This window comes from Mus musculus, chromosome 8 (genome assembly GCF_000001635.26).
Source record: "Mus musculus strain C57BL/6J chromosome 8, GRCm38.p6 C57BL/6J".
Taxonomy (NCBI): Eukaryota; Metazoa; Chordata; class Mammalia; order Rodentia; family Muridae; genus Mus; species Mus musculus.
Window position 1 is genome coordinate 77,804,560 of NC_000074.6, and position 7,659 is coordinate 77,812,218.

General features: G+C 39.0%; 1 non-coding gene across 1 annotated transcript; it reads left to right on the forward strand.

Annotated features, from left to right (window-relative positions):
* The first annotated feature begins 2,977 nt into the window (after nt 1-2,977).
* On the forward strand, nt 2,978-3,081 carry Gm23981. Its single transcript, XR_003947662.1, has one exon. It is a non-coding gene; the product is annotated as a U6 spliceosomal RNA (small nuclear RNA).
* The last annotated feature ends 4,578 nt before the right edge of the window (nt 3,082-7,659 follow it).

Consider the following 7,659-nt stretch of genomic DNA (forward strand, 5'->3'; position numbering starts at 1 on the left):
TGGTTCTCTTCTGCTTCTGAGAAATTCTTCCAAGAAGAACATTAAGTGATAGGCCCTACGCCTAATGAGCAACCTCAATTTTCCTTTTTCAGACTAAGAACTCCTGTCTTCCTAGAGGCTGTGGAACTCCCTCAGCTGCCCTTTGGCCTGTGAAAGCAGTCTGTAGAAATGCATATTCGCAATGTCAGAAATAGCTCATAGCAAATCAGTTGAGACAACTTCGGCTGACAGAAGCCTTGCGTTTGACTAGCAGAGCTAAAGAGTCAGGAAGCAGCACTGCCGACGAGGGGTGATAGCTCTTCCTTAGAATTCTTTATTTCTAATACATTACATGACCCTGCAGGGGTAAATATACATCTGTATATAAAATATAACTGCATATAACTGCGGTTACTGTTTTGATATAAAAGAGCAATACTAAGACATATAATTGCAACTACTTAAGACTGACATTTGGGTCTTGTCTGTGCTGATAGTAAGCTCTGGGTTTCAGTGCCCAGGCCTTAGGCCACAGCTGCGGGTTGAGAAGGCTTCCCAGTTTCTTTTTTTAACTGCCAGGAAGCCTGTGTTTTCTGTGTGGGGAGAAGGTTAGTCCTTCTCATGGTATTCTGACTAGAGATGTTATCTGATCTTCTCAGCCGGCCAAGTCCCCACCCTTCTCTCTTCTGACTGCCCGAATCCTGGAGAAGATGATGACTGTTGTAGACGATCTGGGCTCCTCTAACCCTACTTGTACCAATATTTAGTTCCAGGGACTTGAACAAGCAATTTTTGTGCATTGGTTCTTAGTTTTACTTCATGTAAGGTGAGAGTTATATGGAATTACTTTTAAATGTAAAATTTTATGAAACTAAAATTACTATAGAGAAATTTAAATTCCATTTTGAATGAGTGTTCTACTTAAAGTCCTTGACACTTAAATTCTTAAAAGAATTTTTCTTAGAGTGTTGTCAGTTTGCAAACCCTGCAAACTCAAAGGGAAAGAACAAAACCTTTTAGGCAATTAACTGGAATGTTGGGGCCTGTCCCTTAATTATTAACTGTTTGAGACAAACACAAAGATGGGCAGTGATTTTTATATTGAGAGAGAGAGAGAGAGAGGGAGAGAGAGAGAGAGAGAGAGAGAGAGAGAGAGAGAGAGAGATCAGTGCCTTCATGCAATTTTATCAAAATTGAATTCAACAGAGTCAGACCGCAGGAGAGTGTGTGACTCACCAGTGCCTTCAGCCCCACATCCTGAAGAGATTCTGCAGAAGGCAGAGCTCTGGATGTGGGGTGGAGACATTTGGGAAAGGCTGAGCAACTCAACCACGTGTCTGGATCTGTAAATCCACGAGATCAGATAAGCCCTTAGGACGCCTCTTTTTCCTCAGCCACTCCAAACATGGTTACTCAACACGAGTTCACCTTTGGAAGTGTTGCTTTCAGGCCTGCATGGACGGGTGTCCCTGATGCACACAGTACTGCTGGGAATGCTTCACATTCTGTTCTGAAGCATCCATTCTGTTGTAGAACAACGTTCTCTAGCCCAACCGAAAACCATAAGGTAAAGGCCAGGAAAGGCTTGCATACTGTCTAGTATGCATGTTCATTAACTACACATCACAGCATCTTATCTTGGCACAGTGATTGGTACAAGACCCAGCAAAGTCTTTTCTAAAACCCTGGTCCTTAACAACTTGGGAAGAGACAGAGGTTTGAGGTCAGAATCAAGGATGACCTGCTTGTTTTCATCAGGTTGTGTATTCGATCCAGAGCCATTGGTCAGCCGAGGATGTGGATCAGTTGGTAGAGTGCTTGGTTACTGCGCACCAAGTTCCGTGTTCTATCACCAGAACCACATAAAACTGGGTCTGATGGCACATGGCTTTAAAGCCAGCCCTGAGAAGGATCAAGAGTTCAAGGTCATCCTTGGCTAGATAGCATGTTCAAATAGAGAACAGTAAAATATCACAGCCAAAGAAAGAGGAGAGGAGGCAAAGAGATGGATAGAGTACCTTCTGTCCTCATTTGGGTCACACTGACTAGCTGTTATAGTCTTAGTGAGATGTCTCCCACAGGTTCCGGTGTGATGCTTTTTGGGGAATGTACTGGAACTTTTCATTGATGGAGTCTAACTAAAGTCATGGGGGGGGGGGTTGGAGGGAGGTTGAGATCTCCTTGTCTTGCCCCACATTCTGTCATCTTTGGTTCCCTGATGGCTGAGGGAGTGTAACCAGCCATCTTACACTCAGGCTACCACAGCTTCTGGGCAGAGTGAATTGTGTCCTGTCAGACTGTGAGCTGCATAAACCCTTCCTCTCTTAAGTTGTTTCTTGTCAGGTATTTGATCACAGTAAGAAAAGTAACAAACAGACTCACGCACGTGTTGGGCAGTGGAGCATCATAGGACTAATCCCAAATGTACTTGCCAATCATTTTTATTGTAGTCACTGTCGTACAAACATTAACACAGTCTTAAATTTAGGATATTTTCCTCATCTGAAGTTTGGGATATGAATTACTGGTTGCTGCAGTGTTTACGGGAGGCCCTCTGTTCAAAGCCCAACACTGTAAAGAAGGAAAAAAAAGGAGACATTTTTATCATTGGAAGAACAAACCCTTCATTTATTTTGTCACTTCCATTTCCCTATCCTTCCCATCCTAACGTTAGGCCTGGTTAACAGATAGCCCACACATTGTCTTTGTAGAGATTTTCTGTTCAGAACACTGTATAGTACTGGAAGATGATGCACTGTGGTCAGCTTCCTTCTTGGAATTCTCTCTAGAATTTACTCACTTGTTAAGACTGTCCTGTTTGTGTTCATTACTGTATTGGACTACTTTTCTCACTTCTAAAGTATACTATATACATATATATTTATATGTAGCATACTATATACGCACAAATTATCCTATATATACAAGGTATACTATGAAGTAAAGTATAATTTATATGCACCACACACACACTCACCAAGCTAAGAAACATTATAGTATGTGCTTTGGACACACATATACTAAAACTGAAACAATTTAGAGATGATTAGTGTGGTTCCTGGTGAAGATAACATGGAAGTTTGTGAAGTATTCTATAGTTTTATTTTAAACTTTGTTTTGGGAGGGCAATAATAATGAATCAAGTGCAGCCATGTTAGGTTTGTCTGGATTGGCATGGGATTGTCCAAGTATAGAAAGTTCGAAGCTATGAAAGAACATGTGAACATTTCTTTTGAAGAACATAATCTTTGAATCCTGAAAATAAAGTCAGTAAAGCTGATAGATTCTTGTAAAATGCATTGAATTTGAGTTTATCTGGTAAACCTTACAGACTGGATATGTGCTATTTTGGGTAGTTGTTAAATTTAGTGAAATATAAGTATTTCCTTAATTTGTGAAGGACAACCATTATTTATTACTTACAGCAACTGTGTAATTTACTCTTAGAAATTCTGATATGCAGGCTCTGATAGAGCATAAGGTTCTTAGAGGATGCATGTAGTAAAAAAGTCACCTCCTTTCAAATAAAAGTTTATTTCACACAGAAAGGAGAAAGAAAATGTATGTTTGGCTGAGAGTTACATAAATCTCCAGATTACAATTTCCCGACAAGATTTAGTGTATTTAGCATTGAAAATCAGTTCTTTCTTTGATGGGCCAGGCCATGAAGATCCCAGTGTACCTGAGTGAACAGATATGTCATTGTTATCAGAGAGGGATCTGACCCCAGGACTCAGGTGAGAACTTCATCTTGTATCCCAGGTCTCTCAGAGATCAGTTCGTGCAGGCCACAGAAGCAACAGAACTTCTTGGACAGGGTATCTTCAGGCCTTCATCCTCAGCCAGGAGGCAGAGCTGAACACCAGACCTCTGTGCACCTTCCCTGCCAGAGGAGAGCTTGCCTGCTTAGAGTGCTCTGACCACTGGGACTCAGGAGAGAGTTGGACTCCAAGGAGTGCTGACAGAGGCTAACAGAATCACAGGAGGAACAAGCTCCAGCCAGAGACAGCTAGAACATCTAACACCAGAGATTACCAGATGACGAAAGGCAAACATAAGAATCTTACTAACAGAAACCAAGACCACTCAGCATCATCAGAACCCAGTACTCCCACCACAGCTAGTCCTGGATACCTCAACAAACCAGGAAAGCAAGATTCTGGTTTAAAACTATATCTCATAATGCTGGTAGAGGATTTTAAGAAGGGCATTAATAACTCACTTAAAGAAATACAGGAGAACACTGCTAAACAGGTAGAAGTTCTTAAAAAGGAAACACAAAAATCTCTTAAAGGATTACAGGAAAACACAACCAAACAGATGATGGAATTGAACAAAACCATCCAAGATCTAAAAATGGAAGTAGAAACAATAAAGAAATCACAAAGGAAGACAACTCTGGAGATAGAAACCCTAAGGAAAGAAATCAGGAACCATAGATGCAAGCATCAGCAACAGAATACAAGAGATTGAAGAGAGACTCTCAGTTGCAGAAGATTCCATAGAAAACATGGACACAACAATCAAAGAAAAGGCAAAATGCAAAAAGATCCTAACCCCAAACATCCAGAAAATCCAGGAAAATGAAAAGACCAAACCTAAGGATAATAGGTATAGATGAGAATGAAGATTTTCAACTTAAAGGGCCAGTTAATATCTTCAACAAAATTATAGAAGAAAACTTCCCTAACCTAAAAAAAGAGATGCCCATGAACATACAAGAAGCCTTCAGAACTCCAAATAGACTGGACCAGAAAAGAAATACCTCCTGACACATAATAATCAGAACAACAAATGTACTAAATAAAGATAGAATTTTAAAAGCAGTAAGGGAAAAAGGTCGAATAACATATAAAGGCAGGCCTATTAGAATTACACCAGACTTCTCACCAGAGACTATGAAAGCCAGATGATTCTGGACAGAGGTTATACAGACCCTAAGAGAACACAAATGACAGCCCAGGTTACTATACCCAACAAAAATTTCAATTCCTGTAGATGGAGAAACAAAAGTATTCCATGACAAAACCAAATTCATACAATATCTTTCCATGAAGCCTGTCCTTCAAAGGACAATAAAGGGAAAACTCCAATACAAGGAGGGAAATGACATCCTAGAAAAAGCAAGAAAGTAATCCTTCAACAAACCTAAAGGAAGATAGCCGCAAGAAGAGAATCCCAACTCTAACAACAAAAATAACAGGAAGCAACAATTACTTTCCCTTAATATCTCTTAATATCAATGGACTCAATTCCCCAATAAAAAGACATAGACTAACAGAATGGCTACATGAACAGGACCCAACATTTTGCTACATACAGAAAACCCACCTCAGGGACAAAGACACTCCTCAGAGTAAAAGGCTGGAAAACAATTTTCCAAGCAAATGGTCTGAAGAAACAAGCTGGAGTAGCCATTCTAATATTGCATAAAATTGACTTCCAACCCAAAGTTATCAAAGAGACAAAGAGGCGCACTTCATATTCATCAAAGATAAAATTCTTCCAAGATGAACTCTCAATTCTGAATATCTATGTTCCAAATGCAAGGGCATCCACCTTCATTAAGGAAACTACTAGTAAAGCTCAAAGCACATATTGTACTTCACACAATAATAGTGGGAGACTTAGCCCACTCTCATCAATGGACAGACCCTGGAAACAGAAACTAAAGCGAGATACAGTGAAACTAACAGAAGTTATGAAACAAATGAATTTAACAGATATCTATAGAACATTTTATCCTAAAACAAAAGGATATACCGTCTTCTCAGTACCTCATGGTACTTTATCCAAAATTAACCATATAATTGGTGACAAAACAGACCTCAACAGACACAAAAATATTGAAATTATACCATGCATCGTATCAGATCACCATGGACTAAGGCTGATGTTCAATAACAACATTAATAATAGAAAGCCAACATTCACCTTGAAGCTGAACAACACTCTACTAGCGATAACTTGGTCAAGGAAGAAGTAAAAAAAGAGATTAAAGACTTTTTAGAGTTTAATGAGAACGAAGCCACAACATACCCAAACTTATGGGACACAATGAAAGCAGTCCTAAGAGGAAAACTCATAGCTCTGAGTGCCTCCAAAAAGAAACTAGAGAGAGCACACATTAGCAGCTTGACAGCACACCTAAAAGCTCTAGAACAAATGGAAGCAAATTCACCCAAGCGGAGTAGACAGCAGGAAATAATTAAACTCAGGGCTGAAATCAACCAAGTGGAAACAAGAAGAACTATGCAAACAATCAACCAAACCAGGAGCTGGGTCTTTGAGAAAATCAACAAGATAGATGAACCCTTAGCCAGACTAACTAGAGGGCACAGGGACGGCATCCTAATCAACAAAATCAGAAATGAAAAGGGAGACATAACAACAGAAACTGAGGAAATCCAAAATATCATCAGATCCTATAAAAATACTATATTTAACAAAACTCGAAAATGTGGATGAAATGAACAAATTTCTAGACAGATAAAAGGTACCAAAGTTAAATCAGGATCAGATTAATGATCTAAACAATTCCATATAACCTAAAGAAATAGAGTCATTAATAGTCTCCCAACCAAAAAAAGCCCAGGACCAGATGGGCTTAGTGCAGAGTTCTATCAGACCTTCAAAGAAGACCTAATTCCAACTCTCCTCAAACATCTCCACAAAAGAAGAAACAGAAGGTACTCTACACAATTTGTTCTATGAAGCCACAATTACTCTGATACCTAAACCACAGAAAGACCCAACAAAGATAGAGAACTTCAGACCAATTCCCTTTATGAATATCGATGCAAAAATACTCAATAAAATTCTCACTAACCGAATCCAAGAACACATCAAAACAATCATCCATCATGATCAAGTAGGCTTCATGCCAGGGATGCAGGGATGGTTTAATATATAAAAACCCATCAATGCAATCCACTATATAAACAAACTCAAAGACAAAAACCATATGATCATCTTGGTAGATGCTGAGAAAGCATTTGACAAAATCCAACACCCATTCATGATAAAAGTCTTAGAAAGATCAGGAATTCAATAACCATACCTAAACATAATAAATCAATATACAGCAAACCAGTAGCCAACATCAAACTAAATGGAGAGAAACTTGAAGAATTCTCACTAAAGTCAGAGACTAGACAAGGCTGCCCACTTTCTCCCTACCTATTCAACATAGTACTTGAAGTCATAGCCAGTGCAATTCGACAACAAAAGGAGATCAAGGGGAAAAAATTGGAAAGGAAGATGTCAAAATATCACTTTTTGCAGATGATATGATAGTATATATAAGTGACCCTAAAAATTCCACCAGAGAACTCCTAAACCTGATAAACTTCAGTGCAGTACCTGGATATAAAATTAACTCAAACAAATCAGTGGCCTTTCTCTACACAAAAGATAAACAGGCTGGGAAAGAAATTAGGGAAACAATACCCTTCAAAAAGTCACAAATAATATAAAATACCTTGTTGTGACTCTAACTAAGGAAGTGAAAGATCTGTATGATAAGAACTTCAAGTCTCTGAAGAAAGAAATTGAAGAAGATCTCAGAGGATGGAATGATCTCCCAATGCTCATGGATTGGCAGGATTAATATAGTAAAAATGGCTATCTTGCCAAAAGCAATCTACAGATTCAATGCAATCCCCATCAAAATTCCAACTC